Raw genomic sequence first — 22,329 nt, 5'->3', positions numbered from 1 at the left:
GGATATTTTCCACTAGAAAGTCGTTCAGACGGGGATTGTCAACATAAATGTGGAGAAACTGCTTGTAAGTATAGCCGCGGCATCGGAACACAAAATATAGTAGTGCATGGAAGCCACAGCTTTTAGTCGTTAGATCCTGCACCCTCTTCCGATTTTGAATAATAGTTTCCCCCCTGCTCTCAATATAGTTGCTGATGTGAGGTGTGTAGAATGTATAGGGTAGACCAAGAGGGTCAAAAAATTCCATCGTCTTCATTGTTTGAAAGATGCACAGCCAATGACCCGTCAGCACAGTCGACGGACTGCTATTAACAATAATCAAGGTATTGTTGACACTTTGAATTTTTCCAAGAAAGTCCGAGGGCAGACAATAGGATTTCTACTGGGACATGTAGAGGTCCATATTAAATACATTGATTATTTGACTGGTGTTCATGGTGCCAGGTCTAGTAGAACACTGCTTTCGGGAGTGATTTCCCAATAGGTTTCATATTGATCTAGTGAGATTAGTGCAATACTCTCAGCTAACGGATCGGCAAATGTAAACTCTAATCGCACACTCCCCGTACGTACTATACCCATATCCTGGGTACCTGAAAAATCCAATACAATGATACCATGTGTTTTAACAAACATATCTTCGGTTATACCATTTTCAGATAGTTGCGAATCATGACCTAGGGTTTGCATGGTCAACTCATACAATGTTCTATAGGATTTATCAAAGGATAGATTGTAGAGTGGGATGCCGTTTACTTTGCAGACAAGAGACGAAAGTCCAAACATCTCGAATTTATGTGGGCATTCAGTCCATGATCCTATTGCACTGGCGCATTTTACAAATGCCAAAACGAGTTTTGACGGAATTTCACCATTGATAAAGGATGAATCGGTGAAGGTGCGTGACCCCATGGCAATATGACGTTGATTGGTGATTGTATGAGGAACAAGTAGTTTAATATTGTTGCCATTGACTCTCAGTTTTTCCACTGCCAAAGCAACAGAACTCATAACTTGTTGTTTGCGTACAAGAAGTATTGCCGAGGTGAGGGAGAGACTTACATCAGGATTGGCAGCAAGTTCTTTTCTCAATATGAAATTGGATGGTGCAAGCGTCAATTTTATATCCACTTTAATATTGGGCGTTAGCCATTGGGGTATATTAAATATTTCATGATATATTTTTCCAACTAGATGTAATTCACTAGTTGTAGCATTTTTAAGCGCATCTGTACTATCAGTATTAGTAATATATTCATATCCATGGGAGGTGTCGCTCAAATTCTTGTATGACTTGGGTATCATCAACAGAAATTGCATATAGCTTGTATAATTTGAGAGATTGTTGCTAGTGCTAACCAGTGTACCATTGATGTAGACACTAATTTGATGAAATAAATTATTTAATATGCAATTTTCATAGGATATTCCATCAGCACGAATTGGTAATTCACTATCGGATTTTCGGACTTTCATTTGTAAATCTATAAATATTGAAGACATGTCCATAAAGTAGTCTTCATTGTAATAAATCTGAAAGTGGATATTATCGGAGAGGGGTTGTTGTGGATCATATTGATCATAGTATCCATGTTTTACACTCACATCAACATTTTCTGCATTGAATAGATTCAATGAGGTGGTGATTGAAGGTTGAGAATCCTTATGAGGCAGATAGGACATTTTAGGAGAAGAAATCTAGTTTCGATCTAACAATTTTCTTCCTGGGACTTCTTCTTCTGTTTACAGCACGTGTCGGCTTTTTCCTTCTTTTCTTTGACAAGAGGGATGATGTCTTTCGTTTCTGACCTGAGCGGAGACTGATGAGTGATGCATTGTTTCTTGACCTTTTTAAGCCTTTACCATTTTGTTTTAATCTCTCGCCAAGAGTTCGCGCACTGGACCTAAGATTTTCCGAAGTACTTTTTTTAAAATCGTTGCCAGAGCCCCAATCGTATAGTGTAGAGGATGCAAAATCCGTTGCAGCCGGTACAATATATTTTCTAGCCAGTGGTAGTGAAGAGCGAAACAGCTTAGCAAACCATTTGCCAAGACCGTAGCCAGACATTGACGAGAGACCTTTGTAATAGTCCATTCCATTGCCCAGTTGTCTTGGGCCAAGAGTATTAACATAGCAGTCAATATCAGGACAAGTGAATACCACTTTTTTATTAGACATCTTGCTTTTTAACGATGGGTCGAAAATGACATGTAATCACAGCGAAACCTTTGGAAATTGCTATGGGATAACCTAATTCAGTTCGTAGTGTTAACTGACAGAGTTCCAAATAGGAAGTGTTTACAGGAATATACTGAAGATGCTTTATATTGTAGTGGTTAATATGTTCTTGATTGGTTTTTCGTTCAAGAACTCGTAGGAGGGGAACATTACTATTGCCAACCCGAGATGTTTCCACAAATGAAGCGTAGAGAAATATACAAGTGTCTGTGGAGAAGGCAGGCGGGTAGTCAGCGAAAATGAAATTAGTGTTTCCGGCACTTTTGCCATTGATTATATTGAACTTAAGGCCAAGAACATCCTTTAGGTTATCATTGAGAATAACCTTTTTACTGGCAATAGGTGAACTAATGTAGATCTTGCCCTCCTCCTTTGAATAGTTGAAATGAAAAGCTCCTTTTTTACGAGCGGAAATTCTTTTATTAATAGAACGACATAAATCACTCATACAGGTGAGTTCCTCGTAGGGTAATTCAATGCATAGATAATTCATCCGATTGATTTTTTGAATTTTTTTTTGATTATTTGAGAATGGTGGTGGCGGCTAGTCATAGGGTAGAAGTTTAATATAATATTTACGAACCCTTGTCAGGATGCCATAGGTGTATTTGAGAATGCAGTCGACAAGAGCCACTTCATACTTTCCGTCAAATCTGATGGTGGGGGAGAGTTTCGTTCAAAAATCACTTGTTCTATTCAAGTCTATGTAGAGAGGATCGGAAACATTGGACATGAAAGTCACATAGAAATCATTGGGCATTGTCAATATCTTCAGCACTGACCCAAGAATCAAAATCTGAGATGTATCCTAGGTAGCGAACAAGCAACTGTCTCTTGCCCCTACGAGTACGACTCTTTAATATCTTTTCAATTTGATAAATTTCGCTAATGTGTCTAACTTTTTGCAGTTCATATTCATAAAAACAACCCAAAATCTCATGATCTTTGGTGTCTTGCAGTCGAGAAGTTATGGGTTTAGTGTCTAGAATTTTAGACAGTTTAAAAATTTCAGTGCTCCATAAATAATTACCTTTTTCAAAAATATTGCTGGTTCTATTAATTCGAACAGTATCACCAACATTGAATTTCTTCTTCACATTTTTTTTCTCTTTTTCACCATTGGAGTATTGCTTTAGAAAAGCATCAAATGTATTTTCGTTGTCGTGAACATCCAGAGGGTTTGAGTTGGACAGAGATCGATGGGGTCGATGACTGTATATCCACATGATTTGATCTAAATCATGAATAAAAGCCGGCTTGTTTTTCAGGGTGCAAAATCTTTAAATCAATAGAAAAGTTGTTATTATTATTCGGTCGGACACTTCAGCTTTAATTAGGGTGTGACTATGATAGAGCGCTGTATTATATTTCAATTGAAACTTTTGCACATTGGAATTTACAAATTCACTCCACCGATCGGATTGAATTTTTGTATACGAATTCTGTTCAAGAATACTTTCAATAGCTCGAGCAACTTCAACACTTATCTTTGATTGCAGTGGAATGGCATACGCATAGCAACTAAAGACACGGATTGCCACTAAAATATATTTGTAGGGTGCATTGTGACACAGTTAAAGTGCATCTAAAGTTAAAAGATCTGTTTGAATTATATGCAGAGGGAAAAGGCTGTAGTTTGTCGAGATTGTTTGCCGCGAAGCCTGGGATTCCGATGCAGAGTGTAACTCGCTTCTTTCTGTAAATACTGTTTTGCATTTTTCAATGTCATGGTGCCAGAGACAGCCTTAGAAAGTGTTTTCGGAGAAATTAAACTTCCCGCTGCATCAATATTTTCATAGACACCTTTCAGAACTTCATCTATTTTGACCGTAAACACGTAGTGTAATGTCCACTCCCCTTTTGCACTCTGGAGGGTGAATCAATTCGTCTTCGCTTTTGACTAGCAGCCACAGGTGTTGTAAAATCAGTGCTGATAGTACTTTCAAATATTGAATCTTCTTTTTCATTTTTAAATGATGTTGGTGTTGGAAGAGGACTATATTCTCTTAGTTTCTTTAGAATTTGCTTATTGCCAATAAGATTTATGGAAAAGTTTGATACACTTAGAAAGGTGTATAGATTATTGTCAAAGGATAAAAGTCCTTTACGATTCGTCACCATATCACAAATTAAATCAACAAGATTATAACTTTTTTCTTGAATTATAATTCGTTTCCCTGCGCTATCGACTTGAACTTGATATTCATCAGCAGTTTCCAACATGAGATAAGATAATAATCTTTTACTCTGTTCTCGATAGGTGAGTTGCAATAGGTTTCCAATTTTTGATACAATTGAATTCAATTCTTTCTCCTTTGATTGTGCAGAATCTTGAGGATATGTTTCCTGTTTAGAGGGATCAGTGGCGACAGCGACGGGTCTCTCAGAATAAGGTTTATGTTTGTCCACACGTCGCAATGCATCTTGAAGTAAAAGCAGTTTTTTGTCATCGGCAATATTCTCATCATTAACGAATTTGTTTAGATTTTCTTCAAAATGATCCATGGGCGAGAGGACAAGTTCAAATGGTGTCAATTTATAGGGTTTAGCCATTCTCTAGAGAAAGCTATTTACAATTCCTGCAATCATCGGCAGTAAAAGTATGAAATAGCAACCGCCCACTTGAAGGAGCCGTGTTGTTTTTAAATTTGTCACCATTTTTTTAAAGGTCAAGGCGCGGACTCTGGAAACATGGTTCGTTTTCTCTTGTCTAAAAACTTCAGACAGTTGAAAAATGCCCACAGTTAAATTTAAACAAAGTTAAGATATTAGATTAATGATATCATTGTCAACACCATGTTTGAGTATAGCTTTCCTAAGTAGAGGTTTTGAAATGCTTGGAACAGAAAATAAATGCCGTTGTTCGTGTAGTTTCTTCAGTGTCATAATGGCAACTAATTGTCACCGGAAAATAATTCACCGGAAGATACACTGTAATTTCATTGTTGAAAATGTCGGTGACTACACGTAGATCCTCGGGCGTGCTCTGATTAAGATCCAGAAAATTGTAACCGTTGGGCTTGCTTGTCGCCTGTGTGTACGCTGAAAACAGAATTTTTGGGGCGCGGGGTTATATCTGCTTATTGAGAGTTATGAGCGCGCTAGAATCACGCACGACTCGATAGATAATATAGACGGTGCAATTCAAAGCAAGGGTTCGCATACATTTGCTCTGATGAAACAGATTGTGTAGAACCAGAGTAACGGAAATGTGTTCATGGTGGGAGCAAACTGTGAACAGTTGTAGCATTTCCTGTGAGAACTGTTCAATGGATTGTACCAAATCATCAATAATAAGCCACGAGTTTGGTTCAATACTATTGAAAACATCAAGTCCTCGTATGAATGGTATTGGTATGGTTGTGACAATAGCTTTAATTTTATCGTAGGACTCCTGCCAAATACTATAGCAATAGTAGATTTTTTCGGCTTTTCCAAAAACATTTTATTGCAATTTTGAATTATTTTAGCTAAAAGTGTTGTTTTCCCTGACATTGAGGGCCCACACAGAAAAAATATGAAGGGTGTTTTAAATTGATACATGCTGCTAACAACAGTTGGACTGCAGCTAACTGTAAATCATATGTGTCCAATGAATAAGTAGCAATAATTTTACCATAGATCTATATGTTCAAGAACAACAAAAAAACAATATTTCATGGCAGCATTTATTAGAGCAATACATGAAAACAAATATTTGTTCAACGTGAACTGCACAACGCTAAAAATAACACTTGTTCAACAAGAACAGTTGACAAAATTTCATGGTCAACATGAAAACTCTATTTGTTCAACATGAACTGCAATGATAACACTCTATAAAAAAAACACTTTTGTCCATGAAGAGCAACACTTACTGTCTTTAAACACTTTTCTGTACAACACTTTTCTGTCCATCAACAACACTTATTGTCTGGAAACACTTTTCTGTACAAAAAAAAACACTTTTCTATACAACAAAAAACAGAAAACACACTTGAAAATCACGGAACTAGCACAGTTGAACATTACAGTGAATTTAAAGGTGGGATCCCCCCCCCAGGGCCACGGGGCCGGCTGGACGCGGGCGGGACCCCCCCACTCCCCAGGAGCCAGCCGCGGGAAGGGTCCCCCAAACCCCCGGGAGCCACGGAGGTGAAAACAATAGTTGTCGTCACTGCTACAGGTTAGTGGTTGGGTTAGTTGGGTCAGTGGTGGTGGTTAGTTGGTTAGTTAGGTTAATTTATCCAGACCAAGTTGATTACGATAGTCTATGCATTCAACTCGGTCTGAAATACGATAGTGGCCATGAGGTAGGACGCTCACACCATTCTCGAGCGCATAGACTTTGTCGGATATACATGACATTGCATTTTTTTTCCACTCTCACAGTATAATTTCTATACTTTAGAGAGCGAATTGCAAGCACTTGTGCTCTTGGCACTAGGCTACTTTCTACACAGTCTCTGTACATGCTCATGTTAAAATTGCTCTTTACAAAATGTGTAGGCATCCCTTTAGACGCCTTCTTTGCATCCCCACTATGAGTTTCAACGCAATACACTTTAGGGCCCGGGAACACCCCCTGGATATCAAATCACTCCCCGTCTCTGATTTTAACATTAATAGTTGGTTAGGGGCTTGACGTTTCACCAACTCGAGGTAGAGTGATTGATTCCAGTTGCTGGAATCCATCCGCGAGCTGATGTTTTACCCCTTTTCTAAATCCCCAAATAAATCTACAGTCCTATTTACATTTAACAGCAGATAATATGTATCACCATAATAAGCTTTAAAATCCCCCTCCCGTGGCCATTGCACCTTGAACACATTGTAAAAAAACGACAACATGAGCTTTTTTGAAATTTAAAGTACTGAACTGCCGCCTGCTATATTCTTGTTCAGTACTACATTTCTCTTTCGCCTGTGTAGAAGAACCATGCCAGTCTCTATGCTCGTGAACGATGTAAAATTGGGATCGGCAATAATTCGTGCACACTCTAGAGGGTCAGTCACGACGTCGCAGCGAGATCTATTTCGTACGCTTTCACACATTTTGCCAAACGCTGAATTTAGGATGAGTTTGTACATTTCGTTCTCCACCTTTGAATTTGCCCTAGAGCGTTTATCGACAAAAGTGTCGATAAACCTTTTTAAGTATGGTCGCTGATTGAACTGCAGGACCCTGTGTATTTTGGTGATTTTGAAACCATTGTTCACCATCCAGTGCAAAAGCACATGGTGAACAACGATATTCTCCTTAGGGTCCAAATCAGCAATCAGTTTTTGTTTAGAGGGGGTCCAGTGCATCCCCATATCCTCAACCAATGATCGATTTTAGGGGCTCAGAGAGTCCCTGCTCACGGGTCGATTGATACAGGGAAAAACAAAATCTTTGACGGAGTCGTGAAACGCCAGCGGAATGTGCCCGTGAATTTCAAAGAACCTTCCTTGTGGCCCGTTGTCCTCGACGGTGGTAATTTCGCGGGACTCACAAGGATTCTCAAGCTATTGATAGTTACCACACGGCAAAGAGTAGTGATACACTGCCGAAGGGTACAATGAGTTCATGACCAAGAGCATTGCATTTGACTTTACACCGGTGCTGTGTCCGCTCGGATCGGTTGATAAGACGCGGTCCCCATGAAAAACATACCCTCCCCTCATTGAACGCTCTACAAAAAGGTGTTGATCTACGTCCGTGATTAGGCCTATTTCCTCCCTACTAATTTTTAAAATCAAATCCATCACTAAATGGGGTGTGGAAAAATAATAGCCTATATCTAACCCAAACTCTGAATAGATTTGGTCTGTGTTCTTACAGACTATGTCCAACAGAGTTAGAACGTCACTGGCCAAGTACAGTCTACAATAATCCCACCCATTTTTACAATCCTCCTTGGACCACACCTTCTTGGCAAACTCAGAATCCTCGGCTGTGCATTCGCTGTTGGTCAGTGAATTGTAAAAAACATCAATTGGCGGTAGTTTCTCTTCGCTTAAGCGAGCGCCAGAACAGTAATAAGCATATGCGTATATAACTTTGCGGGTCGACAGGTCATACATTTTACTGTCTGGAAAGTGCTGTTTAAGCAATGGAAAGCTATCAAAATAGTCGCTTTTCTGCGCTTGACTCAATTGACTCAATGCCTTGGGAAAAAAACTAAAGGAATCTAAAAACCTGATTTTATTCCAGCACGTATGCCCATTATCCACTGCCTGCCATTTCAGTTCGAGAAGCAACAACTTCTCGGCCGATTTGGGAATAATGTTATAGGTAAATGAACTATTTACCCATGGACAATCTACTCCCTCTTCCTCTCTGTGCATACGTGCCAGTGCCGGTAAAATAAATTTTAAGTCCTAATTAGAGTTGTGAATAAAAACAGGAATAAAAAACTGTTGGCTAACATTTAAGTTACACGATTGATGCGCAACCCCTCTAAAATTACTACCCCCAGATGTTCTTTCCTGCCACCAGTCATCATGGTCTCTGACTTTCCCCCTCCCACCGCCTCGTTTCCCTTTAGTCCCCTCATCCCCCTCCACTGACAACACCCCCGTACAGCCCCCACAAATTTTTTTATTTTTAATCGAGAGACGATCCTCTGCAGACAACACCATTGGATAATGCGTATTTATCAAACGAGAAATAGCACCATTAGCTGTGCCAATCAGTTTAGTCAGTGCCTTGACCATGCACTCGTTCTCATCCAATGTTTCAACTATTTCTAACAACCGCATGGTGTTAGAACTATCTCTTTGCGCGTGGGCATAGGACACTGCAATAGCCTGATGTTCTTTGATACGGTTTGGAAACTGGGGATCGTTCACCTCCACCAGCTTAGCTTCACAGTATAAAGATATTTTGTTGCATTGGAGGAGGGTATTTTTGAAATTTTTGAAGCGTAAAAAGCCCTATCCCCAGAAACCGTTTCCACTGTCTGATATCCATGCGGTCTACAGTGCCTCATGTGATTTTGCAACTTTAATTCAGTGCAAAATCTAGAGAGGCATGTTGGACAGTAGAAACGTGAACTCTGTTTCTTACCCTCCCTCAGAACTCTACTAATGTCAGTGATCGGGTTAAAATGACCAATTGAATTGGCAGGGTCACTAGGGGGTGTGTATAACAACCAAACCCAGTGTTTAACCAAATCAACTGACGGGCCCCTTACAGGGAAAACCACCCCCTTCTTTTTAGAACGAACCCCATCTTCAAATTCAGCTTCGTATTGTACCACAGTAACGCCGATATTTAAATGAGCATTAGCCCTTTCAAACATGTCAATAGATCTTAGCGTTACTGGATATTTTCCTTCTAAGCAAGAAAAATCTACAACTGGAAAACCGGACCCTTCCTTCCCATGTACAGCCCAGTGATCTAAATTCTTCTTGGTAGTATCATCTGCTAGAGGCTGAAATGCTGATATGAGGAAAGCATACCTGAAACACATTTGACCTGTTTCAAAACAGATCCGCTGGACACCACGACAACCTACTAAATCTGGATTATATTTTAAAACTGTATCCCTATAATATCCCCCACCTGCCCCCCCCCCCCTCTTAAAATAAAATCTTTCTTAAATTTACAAATATTAACACTTAAGTTTTCAACACAAAGAACTCGAGACCCGCTCCCATTTTCGTTATAGTTCTCGAGATGTGCAATAATTTGACCTACCCAATCCATGAAAGCACCCTCAAAATTTTCAAAATTCGAATAAATTATGCGCATCTCGGAATGTATATAATGATGATAAACTTCGGTTTTCCCCTCATTTAAATAAAAAACCTTTAAAACAATAGAAACCTTAATTGAATCCCTCCCCCACAATTGAATTTGACTCACCAGTCGTGCACGAATTTTATCTACATAGGCATGCACAATTTCTACGTTGTCCAACACAAAATTTTCCCCCATAAGTGAATAAAAAGGATCACCAAACGTTACAGTGTAAACAACTATTGAGTTGAAAATTATATTTGACACTTGAAAATTGGGGCAAGTTGGTTCCCCCTTACCCGCGGGGATATCACCCCCTCCCCCAAGTTGTTCAACAATATTTGACGAATGTTCCACTTCAGTTGTTCGAAGTTGACTCGTTAGGGTATCGGAGGCTGGAGGAGGAGGAGAAGGGTTCCCAGTTAATTCGTTTTTGAAATCATTTAAAAGCTGTAGTGTATTTGGACTCAAGTCCCCCAGCTCAGCTGTCCTATTATCTACATTGAAAAAATCATTTAAATACTCAACAATATTATCAGATATTTCATCGGAATTGGCGATATCACTCCACGGTGAAATGTTGTTGTCTGAGAGCTCCTCACCATCTCCAACTGATGAGGGGGACGACAAAGAGTAGGGGACCAATAGTCGTCCAACCTATAAATGAAAAAATAGCTTATTTTCAAAGTGTTCAAATCAACCCTACTGTTAAAATTCGGATTATTATTGCTTAATAGCATTTGGTTAATTCAACTGAAAGTTCCAACTTAAGATAATCTAAGATATGACATAGAAGGCGGCAATTTGTTCGTTTATTTTCAAAGTGTTCAATTTTTTTTTTTTGCGGCGCTTCTCTGGCCCGCGGCGCATCTTTGCGGTGCATCCCTGCGGCGCTTCTCGGGTCCGTAGCGCACCCCGCGGCGCACCCCCGCAGCGCTTCCCACTGCTCTTCCCGGCCCCCTTTACATAATGCCCGTCAAAAGTCGCTATTTTTTTCTCTAATTCCACACAGATTCAGTGAACTCATGAGTTTAATTATTGTAACCTATTGCACGCGAGTGTTCTGATTTCCAGGATTGAACTTCAAAATGCCGAGAACCGTTAACTTGAGTTTCCCTTCGCTAAAATCTTTGGCACGATGTAAGGCTCAGTGTAAATTAGGACGCTGATATGGATAAAATGGAATAATCTCTCTCTTAAAACTATGTGAAGAATAGCATTCACAGAGTTTCAAAGGTACCTAAAACTTTATGTTATAGTGAAGAGATAGAAACATATAAAATAATAAAGATTATAAAATTGAGGAGCGTTTTCTTTTCAAAAATTACAGTATTTTTCGCTATCCCCGAGGGAGGGGGGGGGGAGCTGAGAAAACCATGGTTGGGGGATGAGGGGTTAATATCCCGCTGAGATAAGTTTATATTGGGTTGAAAAATAGTGAAAAGACTAAAAACATTGGAAGAAATAGATAGGTAGGAAAAATGCTTACATTTGCATAATCCGTCTGGGCTTGGGTGTCGGATGGATCTGACATAGCATGCTGCAGGGTAACCTCCTGACCTAGCGTTGATGGGGCAGCTATTAGAGGTCCAAGATGAGCGGATGCGCAAGTGATGCTACATTCCAGCATGGCTTGGGAGGGCATCACTTGTTTAGGAGGCTTCGGCCAGCGACCGTATTGTATGACTGTAGCCTTCGCAGGGGCCGCATTATTAGCCCTTGCTCTCTTACTGGGTGGTGGCGACGGGCATTCTTCACAATTTGCCTTAAAGAAGAGAAAAAATTAGTATGAAAATAATTTGCCCCTTTTTTAAAAAGAAGGAAAATTAGTATCATCATCCATATAATTTTGTTTAGAAAAACATTTATCTCTTTTCAGTAAAGCAAAAAGTAAAAATTTCGCGAGAAATATATTAGGCTTAGAAATCAAACGTTTTTATTAGACAGTCAGTAGTCTATAGCCATAGGATAGGAATCATTGTTTCTATTTTTACCATTTAGAAAAATATTAAAAGTTCCAGTCTATAGGCTTTAAATTAGATCGTTAACCCAGCGGCCTAAAGGCCTAAATTTTGTGATCATAAGTTAAAATGCTATTCAATTTACACATAATATAAGCTTCATGCAACTCCCAAAGACTTTTCTTTCTAGCCCTGCACAGTTTGTTTTCATTTTACACTGATGGCGGTAGAATTGAAGGCAGTGCCCCCTCCCTTTTACATAATTTACTTACAACGAAGCTGTTAGAAGTGAGGCGTTGCCCCTCTCCCCCCTTTTACATAATGTCCTAAATATATTGTTATACTATAATTTGAAAATAATCTGTTTCACTTCTCCAAAATAGAGCATTACGTCTGTGATTAATTATTGCATCAAAGTGTTTTAATTTTGACGGAAGAACAGTTCCTTTTGACTTTACCGCCGCGTTCGTAAACACAAATGGAAAAGGGTGACTGCTAATTTTAACCACGCACTGGAGTCTTGTGTCAAAACCAGAGCGGGTTAATAACAACAGCGACGGATGTCTCAGTTAGAGAAAAGATTGCAATAGAGAAAAGCTAAAATTTAACGAAAAGATTATTATTTCCATTTGCGAGAATTTGGTTGTAAAACAGTGAGGGGGGGGGTTAGGTTTCGAGGGTAAAATGAATATATTTACGTTTTCCATCGAGTATAAAGATTGTAGAGTGATGTTTGTATTGTATGGGGGGGATTTACCTGAATATACTAGAGGGTGAGCAAGGAAAATAATTTTATTTGAAAATAAAAAACAGGAATTTAACGAAACGAAAATTATTTCCATTTGCGAGAATTTGGTTGTAAAACAGTGAGGGAGGGGGTTAGGTTTTGAGGGTAAAAAGAATATATTTTATGTTTTCCATCGAGTATAAAGATTGTAAAGGGATGTTTGTATTGTATAGGGGGGGGGGATTTACCTGAAGATACGGGAGGGTAACCATGAAAAACAATTTTGTTTGAAAATAAAAATGTACTTACATTGCAAATTGAAGTTGACATGGCTTCTAATTCATCAAATTTATCCATTGTTGTTTCAATTGTGTCACAATACTTTCTGATAATTTAATCACATTGCATGCCCGTTATATATAAAATCTCAAGGGCGAATTGTTATGTAACGGGGAAATCATATGTAACAAGCCCTCTGATTGGCTGAGAAAGGATATGTATCCGACTCGCTGATTGGCTGAGAAGGAAATACGTGATCTAACTGTTTCCTGGAAACTCATAACATTTGCCTCGGAAACAACAACAAATATTATTTCTGGATCATAACATTTGCATCGACCAACAACAAGAAGGAAGTGTCATTGACCTGCCCCCATTAGACTCAATAATCCATTAAAGTGAGAAAGTTCCTGTTTTTCCATTCTCACTGACAAAAGCCATAAATTGCTATTGACATCCATGAAAAACATCAAATAAATTGACCAACACACATAACCATCCAAGAAAACAGACATAAATGTGAGAAAGTTTCTGTTTTTTCATTCTCACTGACAACGAACCATAAAACAGACATGAATTGCTTTTGACATAAATTAAAAACATAAAATAAATTTACCAACACACATAACCATCCAAGAAAACATCCATGAATGTGAGAAAATTCATATTTTTTCAAGTGAAAAAATTCCTGTTTTTTCATTCTCACTGACAAAAATCATAAAAACATGCATAAATTATGTAAAAAGGTTGTAGGTGGCAGCAGGGGTGAGCAATCGTAGTCGGACCCCCCTTTCTACTTATGCACTTACTCCTTACAGAATAAACGGCTAAATCACACTAATTTTAAGCCTCATTTCACTAAGTTTATTCATTTGAGGCTGTATAAAATTATGTACAGTGGCGTATAATTTTGCCTTAATCATTATGGAGGAGGGCCGGTGAATATTTGTGTAGATGGAGAGAGTGTACTTTTATCCACAAAACACTGGTTTCATTCCCAAAGTTTATATCTTTTGGTGAAACTTTCGATATTTCTAGAAACGTTTGGGGGAGGAGGGTTGCATTTGGGGATGACAGCTTAAATTTACATTTCTACCGGCACAAAGGTAGAGACGTGGAAGGGGATCGTAAGCAACAGCGGGGAAATCTTCAGGTGTGGGAAGGGGAGGTGTCAAGTGCTACAATGAGCTTTGTTTTCATTCATATTTATATGTAATATTTCTCTTTTCCTATTTATATACATCATTTGGTGTCCATGGGGAATATCCCTATAAAAAAGGTTGGTTCGATGAATCCATCTTGAAATCCGAGGAAACGATGACCCTTAAGTAGATTTGATATTTCATACCCCCTCCTGATAAATAGTTGATTGGGTTCGTTTTTTTTTTCAGGAATTATAATAATTTTAAAAGCATTTTTTTTCGCAAATATTAAAAAAAGACTTCTTTAGGCATCTTTTATGAGTACTCCTTTAGGAGCAATTAGACAGGGTCCCAGGTAGAAATATGATGTTTTAATAGATTTTAACGCCCATGTCGGTAGAAATAGGGATAGATGGTATCCTAGCTTAGGTACATTTGGTGTAGGAAAAGAAAACAGTAATGGATACAGACTTTTTCAATTGTGTAGGTATAACAATCTAGTTATAACTAATACGGTGTTAACATGGTATTCACGTTATGGTAAGACAGCAAACCTTATTGATTATGTTATAGTAAACCGAAGACTGACAGGAGCAATACAAGATACTAGGATATATAAGAGTGCTGTTGTTGATGTTAAAAGTAAAGATAACCATCTAGTAGTGTCTAGGGTTAATTTAAAGCTAAAATTTCGGAAGGGTAACTACCTTCCAGGAAGTCATGATGTTGGTAGACACTAAGATGAGAATTTAGGATAGACTTTCCAGGAACAGTTGAAAACTAAACTTGAGAGTTCAAAATTTGACGAAGTAAAAGACGGTTGGAATAATTTTAGAAAAATAATCGGTGCAGTTGCTGAAGGTGTCTTAGGGAAGAAAGCTAGGACTGCAGCTAAGAATATTAGTGAAAAAGCATTATGTTTAATAGAAAAGAAAAGGGATTTGTACAAGAATTATCTGAGTGATAGATCATATGAAAACAAAAGGAATGTAAAGAAATTGGAGAAAGCATTAAAATATGAACTAAGGAGGTGTGAAATGGAGGCCATGGATAAAATTGTTGAGAATCTGGAAGATGCAGCTAGGCGGCATAATAGTAAAATATTGTACTGGCGTGTTACTAGATTGAGAGGGAGTAGTCAATCTTGACTTTTCTTAGTTATAGCTAGGGACGGGGCCCACAATTAGGGATAAGGAAAGAGTTAAAGAGAGATGGGCAGAACATTTCGAGAATGAGGTAAACCGAGATAGAGTTGCAGGAAAAGATATAGAGGAAAATGAAAAAGTTTGTGATACCTTGGAAGTAGAGGGGGAGGTGCTACTCCAGGACGACACCCCTGCTGCCACCTACAACTTTTTTTGCACCCCATATATGGGCAAAGCCTCCCTAGGGAGAATGATTACGTAATGGGGTCAATGACCTCTTTTCCAAGGTCGATTTATTTGATGTTTATATGTGTAAGAACTCCAGGATAAAGGTTGCACATGCGCATTGAATTCTAACGGGAAACAATGTTATTGATCTAGGACTCGAGGGGGAAGTGAATTTCCAAGAACTTGATTGCGTAATCGTTCGCGAATGTTATGATCCAGAAATAGTATTTGTTGTTGTTGCTCTCGAGCCAAATGTTATGACTTTCCTGGAGTTTGGAACACCTGTGCTGTCGACCTCAATTCACCTATCTTGAATCAATAATTCCCCTTAGAAACAACAAATTAATTTCCCCATTTCTTGACAGATCAATCAATCAATGACATCATCTATCAGACTTTAAAAATTTTCGCCCTAGAAACATTTCTCCAGGAATAGATCCAAATCATTAATGTCTTTGCCTCGGGAACAACTCTTTTGGTCGAACTCCAAAAGATATTAATAACCAAAGGCCATGGAAACAATTAGGCAAGAAGCATCTTAGCGATGAATTGTTTTAGCGCGGGAAAAGGTTTCTTATTAATTTGAAATGCGTTAGCGCAGAGATGCCAATAACAAAGGAACACGCTGAATTTACGTTTAGGGATTATTTGGGCGAAACCGTTTTAGACAGGTTATGGAACTATTTCGGCGAAACAGATAGAGACATTTTAAAAGAAGATTTTTGAAGAGATTTTGGAAGAGGTTTTGAGTGTGGTCGTTATAATACACAAGTTTTATTTGAACAGTGTTGTGAGGTCCTCTAACCCAACCCCAAAGGGTTCCAATCCTCCTACCCCAACCCCGAAGGAAGCCCCCGGTCCTCAAAAGCCCCCCAAGCTCCCAAAGGCCCTCCACCGGTCCCCAAATGTCCCCCAGGCCCCCAACTGTCCCCCGGACCCTCAAAGGCCCCCCAAGCTCCAAAAGGGCCACCGGCGCCCCCAAAGGCCCACCCAGACCCCCAAAGACCATCCCCGGGCCCCCCAAAGGCCCATCGAGCTCCCAAAGGACCAACGGGGTCCCAAAGGCCCTCCACCGGCCCCCAACTGCCCCTCCGGACCCCCAAAGGCCCGCCCCTGGTCCTCAAAGGTCCCCCGGGCGCCCAAAGGACCAACGGGGTCCCAAAGGCCCTCCACCGGTCCCCAAATGTCCCCAGGCACCCAAAGGCCCTCCCTGTGCCCCAAAGGCCCACCCAGACCCCTAATGGCCATCCCTGGGCCCCCCAAAGGCCCATCGAGCTCCCAAAGGACCAACGGGGTCCCAAAGGCCCCGTTGGTCCTTTGGGGCCTTTGGGACCCCGTTGGTCCTTTGGGAGCTCGATGGGCCTTTGGGGGGCCCGGGGATGGTCTTTGGGGGTCTGGGTGGGCCTTTGGGGGCGCCGGTGGCCCTTTGGGAGCTTGGGGGGCCTTTGAGGGTCCGGGGGGACAGTTGGGGGCCTGGGGGACATTTGGGGACCGGTGGAGGGCCTTTGGGAGCTTGGGGGGCTTTTGAGGACCGGGGGCTTCCTTCGGGGTTGGGGTAGGAGGATTGGAACCCTTTGGGGTTGGGTTAGAGGACCTCACAACACTGTTCAAATGAAACTTGTGTATTATAACGACCACACTCAAAACCTCTTCCAAAATCTCTTCAAAAATCTTCTTTTAAAATGTCTCTATCTGTTTCGCCGAAATAGTTCCATAACCTGTCTAAAACGGTTTCGCCCAAATAATCCCTAAACGTAAATTCAACGTGTTCCTTTGTTATTGGCATCTCTGCGCTAACGCATTTCAAATTAATAAGAAACCTTTTCGCGCGCTAAAACAATTCATCGCTAAGATGTTTCTTGCCTAATTGTTTCCATGGCCTTTGGTTATTAATATCCTTCGGAGTTCGACCAAAAGAGTTGTTCCCGAGGCAAAGACATTAATGACTTGGATCTATTCCTGGAGAAATGTTTCTAGGGCGAAAATTTTTAAAGTCTGACAGATGATGTCATTGATTGATTGATCTGTCAAGAAAGGGGAAATTAATTTGTTGTTTCTAAGGGGAATTATTGATTCACGATAGGTGAATTGAGGTCGACAGCACAGGTGTTCCAAATTCCGGGAAACTCATAACATTTGGCTCGAGTCCTAGATCAATAACATTGTTCCCGTTAGAATTCAATGCGCATGTGCAACCTTCGTTCCGGAGTTATTACACATAGAAACATCAAATAAATCGACCTTGGAAAAAGAGGTCATTGACCCCATTACGTAATTTTTCTCCCTAGGGAGGCTATGCCCTTATTTGGGGTGCAAAAAAAGTTGTAGGTGGCAGCAGGGGTGTCGTCCTGGAGTAGCACCTCCCCCTCTACTCTTGGATATGAAGGAAGATTTGTTTTGTGAGAAGGAATTAGCGACAGTACTAAAAGGATTAAAAAATAATAAGGCTCCAGGTGCTGATAGTGTGGTAAATGAGTTTATTAAATATGGTGGCTTTGAGGCTAGAAATAAGTTAATGAACATTATGAATATGATTTTTGAAAAAGGGGAAGTACCTAACAATTTTAGGAAATGCTTAATTAAGCCACTTTACAAGAAAGGTGGTAAAAATGAGTGTGGTAATTATCGAGGCATTAGTCTGGTCTCTGTAGGTAGTAAATCACTTAGCAATATGATACATTTCAGACTGAGAGATACCACAGAAAAAGTTTAAAGAGAACAGTAGTGCGGTTTTAGAAAAGGTAGAGGATGTGTCGACCAAATTTTCACTCTTAGATTAATAGTTGAGAAGTGCCTGAGTTGTCAAACAGCTTTAGTCCTCAGTTTTTTAGATTCTGTTGATAGAAGAGCTTTAGTAAAGGTTTTATCCTTGTATGGTATACCAGACAAATACATTAAAGTGATTAGTGCTATGCACGAGAATAACATTGCTGCGGTTGAGGTAGAAAATGAGGTTAGCAGCTAGTTTTGTATTAAATCAGGAGTTAAGCAGGGATGTGTTCTATCACCCTTCATATGGATTATTTTGATGGACTTTGTCTTAAGGAGCACAGGAAATGCAATGGGAGACCATAGAATCAAATGGAGAGGAAAAAGTCTCCTGTACTTAGATTATGCTGATGATTTAAGCATCCTAGATGAAAGTGTGAGCAAAATGAAAGAAACCTTTAAAGGTATTGCAAGTTCAGGGTCCTAGAATAGGTTTGAAAATTAATGTTAAGAAGACTAAGTCACTAAGGCTAGGAATAAGCGAAGATGAAAAGGTGATGTTGGGTAATGAAAAGATTGATCAGTTGGGCAGCTTCACTTACCTTGGTAGTATTATTAGTAAAGATGGTGGGAGCAGTAAAGATGTTAAAAGTAGAATGGCCAAGGCCCAGGGTATTTTTCACAGTTGAAAAAAAGTTTGGAACATTAGGAAGATAAGTTTGCATACCAAGATTAGAATATTGGAAGCAACAGTGATGACGGTGGTCAAATATGGTTCTAAAACATGGGCGCTCCGAAAAGCGGATGAAGATTTGCTAGATGTTTTCCAGAGAAATTCCTTACGGATTGTTCTGGGTACCAAGCTGACTGACCGCATTTCAAACAATAGGCTGTACGAGAAATGTAGTTCAATACCGCTCTCTAGGGCTATAATGAAAGAAAGGTGGAGGTGGCTAGGGCACGTTGTAAAGATGAAGGATGACAGATTGCCAAAGATTGTCCTTTTCGGCCAACAGTCTAGGGCTAAACGGAAAGCAGATCGTCCTCGTCTGGGAGGACGTCATAACGAAAGATTTATTGGAAATGAGAACTTCCTGGGAGGTTGTAAAAAGGGAGGCTTTGAATAGCTTGAAATGGAGGAGAAACGTGCGTAGCTGTGTTGGCCTCAGGCGGCTTGGTGCTGCGGTGAGTTGTTAGTAGTAGTAGTAGTAGTTCCAATGCGTCAGAGTGTTCATGACAATCTGACACTAACAGAACAACCACGAACACGCATAGTTGCGTTAAGAACTTTTAGGCTTGCCCCCCCCCCCTTCACAGAACAAAATCTCGAAATGTTTAAAATGATCCAACAATTAACATTCTTTACATTATTACAATTTGTATCAGATTAACGACGCTTCTTGACTAAAAAGGTACCTGCGCTGGCCCAGCTGAATGTTGCTACAGCTGGATTCGATCCCTGGGTCCTATGTTGCTAAGCTGAGATCAAACACACAGCGCCATCACTTGTTTACAATTTGGTTTTTAGTCGTTTATTTTTAACTTACCCCTCCCAAAATTAAGCTCCACCCTGAAATTAATTTTGTCAAGAATGCCTAACCAAAAGTGTGCTTGTTTGCATTGCATTAAGCTTTAGATTATCAAAATAAATTAACAGAAATCTTATTCTTAGCTTAAATTTGTGTATGTAACAAAAATGTGAAGGCTAATACCCTAAAAGTAGCTTTACCAATCTGAAAGTGACTACTATTTTGCGTTATATTCTTTCACTTTTAATATTATATCATCAAGTTTATGTCAATGTATTCTTTCTCTAATCAAGTCATAATAATACGTAAAAGATTTCAAAGTTTTCGTCAAAAAATATATTTTACTTAATTCCAATCCCTTTCGACTCTTAAAATAGCACTAGAACTTCAATTTCTAGGGAACAACTTAAAACTCTAAATTTTCACAACCACTCTTTTCACCATTAAACTTATGATGGATCTTCTGAAAGCTACCACCTCCATATCTATAAATTTAGGGAAAGGGAATTCAATAAATTTAGGGTGTGAGACAAAAGAAAATTAATCTTTGTGGTCTTGGAATCCATTCCAAATAGTGACTTTAGACTGCGCCATACATGTCCATAGGTCAATAGCTAAATTCAATCTTATTTTGAAAAGAAACAATAAATTTGTGGCAAATATAGCTTTTGCTGATAAAAAAGTGCTTTTTTGGTGTTTTTTTGTTTAGTTTTTTTTTTAAGAAAAGCAAGAGATAGAGATGAAATTTCTCACAGTGTTTGGACCTCATTTCCTCTATTATCTAATTGACCTTGAGTTATAAACAATTTTGTTTTTTCATGTTTGATTATGTATGATCCAAGGACCCGAAGAGACACCCTTGGACGTATAACATCAACGCCCCCTTCCTATTTTTTCTTCAGGGACTTCTAATCGGTAATGACGGTACTGCAATGGAATCGTCAATGTATTTTATGAACTTTTCAGTTCATAAACAAAGTGAAAAAAAGTTCCTAACATGAGGCCCAAGCCTGAAGTACCTATCCTAAGCTATATATTCAATCTTCAAAAATTAAGTGAAGACATATTAAAGGAGAATGCTTTATACAAAGCAAAACAACAAAAATTTTGAAATTTGAAACCAAATGCTTTCTAATAAAATGCATACTTTGACTATTTAACACAACCCTTCTTGGGCTATTTTGTTAAGACCATATTTCTCTGATTTAAGTTCTTTGAGGGATTTTAACTCTTCTTCGAGTACTACTTTCTTTTTCTTCAAAAACCCAAACTTTATTTCAAGTTCTTGCTCCTCGTTTCTTCTTCTTTTTCTATAAGCACGGGCGGATTCCTTGTTCCGTTCCTTAAGAGTTTTCAGACAATTTCCGGCACTTTTTGCCGCTTTCACCTGGTCTTTTTTACATTTATTGTTTGTCTCTTGATAGGCAGGCTTTGCACTGGCACAGCTGCTTTCATCAATATTAGTATCTATTCTGGATGAACAAGGGGAAATTGCGACTGCATTTGCATTCTGGTAAGTTTCTAAACCAAAGCTGATGTCACGCGATGGTACTGACACTAAACACGAAGCTACTTTGGTTTTTGGGGTGAAATCAATCTTGCTTTCATCATTCACAGAACTTTCTATTTCTGCTTCCTGTGCACATTTCCATATTTGCAGTTGAATATCCATGTGAGTCTCTGGGGATGAACAAGATAAATTTACAGCTGCATTTGAACCATGGAAAGTTTCTAGAGGAGAACAACTACCACAGCCTGGTAGTGACACAGCAGGCAACGCTCCTTCAGTATTTGGGTATTGATCAATGTTGTATTTTTCATTCACGACACTACTTACTTCTGATGTCCCTGCATTTGTCTGGCTTTGGCGTTGGGTGTCTATATGATCTTTTGACCATTGAGACTGATTAAGTACCTCCTTCAAGCCCAAAATATCCTGCAGTATGTCTTCTTGGTTTGTAAAACTTGTTGTTCCACCCATTAGCAACCAATCTGGGTCAAGGCCAAAGTTTTCATAACTTGAATCCATATCACTGAATGTATAATATTGGCTGTTTATATTCATACTTATTTTATCTGTATCTATTGATCACTTCTTAAAACGAATGAAAATCTGATCGCCTGTTTTCTCCTTTTATATACCGGTACATTTCGTTAGGCCCCGCCTACCTGACAGCTTAATTCGATGACGTCATTTTAGACTGCTTTCATTTTTACCTATTCAGCTTTAGACTTCTATTGCGCAATGACATGACGTCATAAAACAGTTCTTCACGGCGAAAAACCCCATGTTGACTAAAGTTATTCATAAATTATATTTTCGCTGACAAGGGTAATTGTTTCAGTAATATCCCCTTTGCACAGATGGCTATATTTATAAATACGATCTTTGATTCGATAATCTAATTTATAGGTTTATTTGAGTCCGTTCACCAGGTCTGTTCTTTTCTTCAAATAACAAAATACACAAATAAAATTTTTAAGGAATAAAATCATCAGGGGGGGGGGGTGAACTGGCATATTTTTTTTGGATGTTTCAAGGTGAATCGACTTAAAATATATCGATCTTCGTCCATCAACAAAACGAGACGGAGTAAAAACCGACATTCCCTCTCTTTCCACCTTCGATATTTTTTTTTTTTTTTTTTTGTATTTTCAACATGAA

This window comes from Artemia sp. Qi Xiang Cuo, chromosome 2 (genome assembly GCF_049724085.1).
Source record: "Artemia sp. Qi Xiang Cuo chromosome 2, ASM4972408v1, whole genome shotgun sequence".
NCBI classification, from domain to species: Eukaryota; Metazoa; Arthropoda; class Branchiopoda; order Anostraca; family Artemiidae; genus Artemia; species Artemia sp. Qi Xiang Cuo.
Note: the sequence above shows the minus strand (reverse complement) of the source record.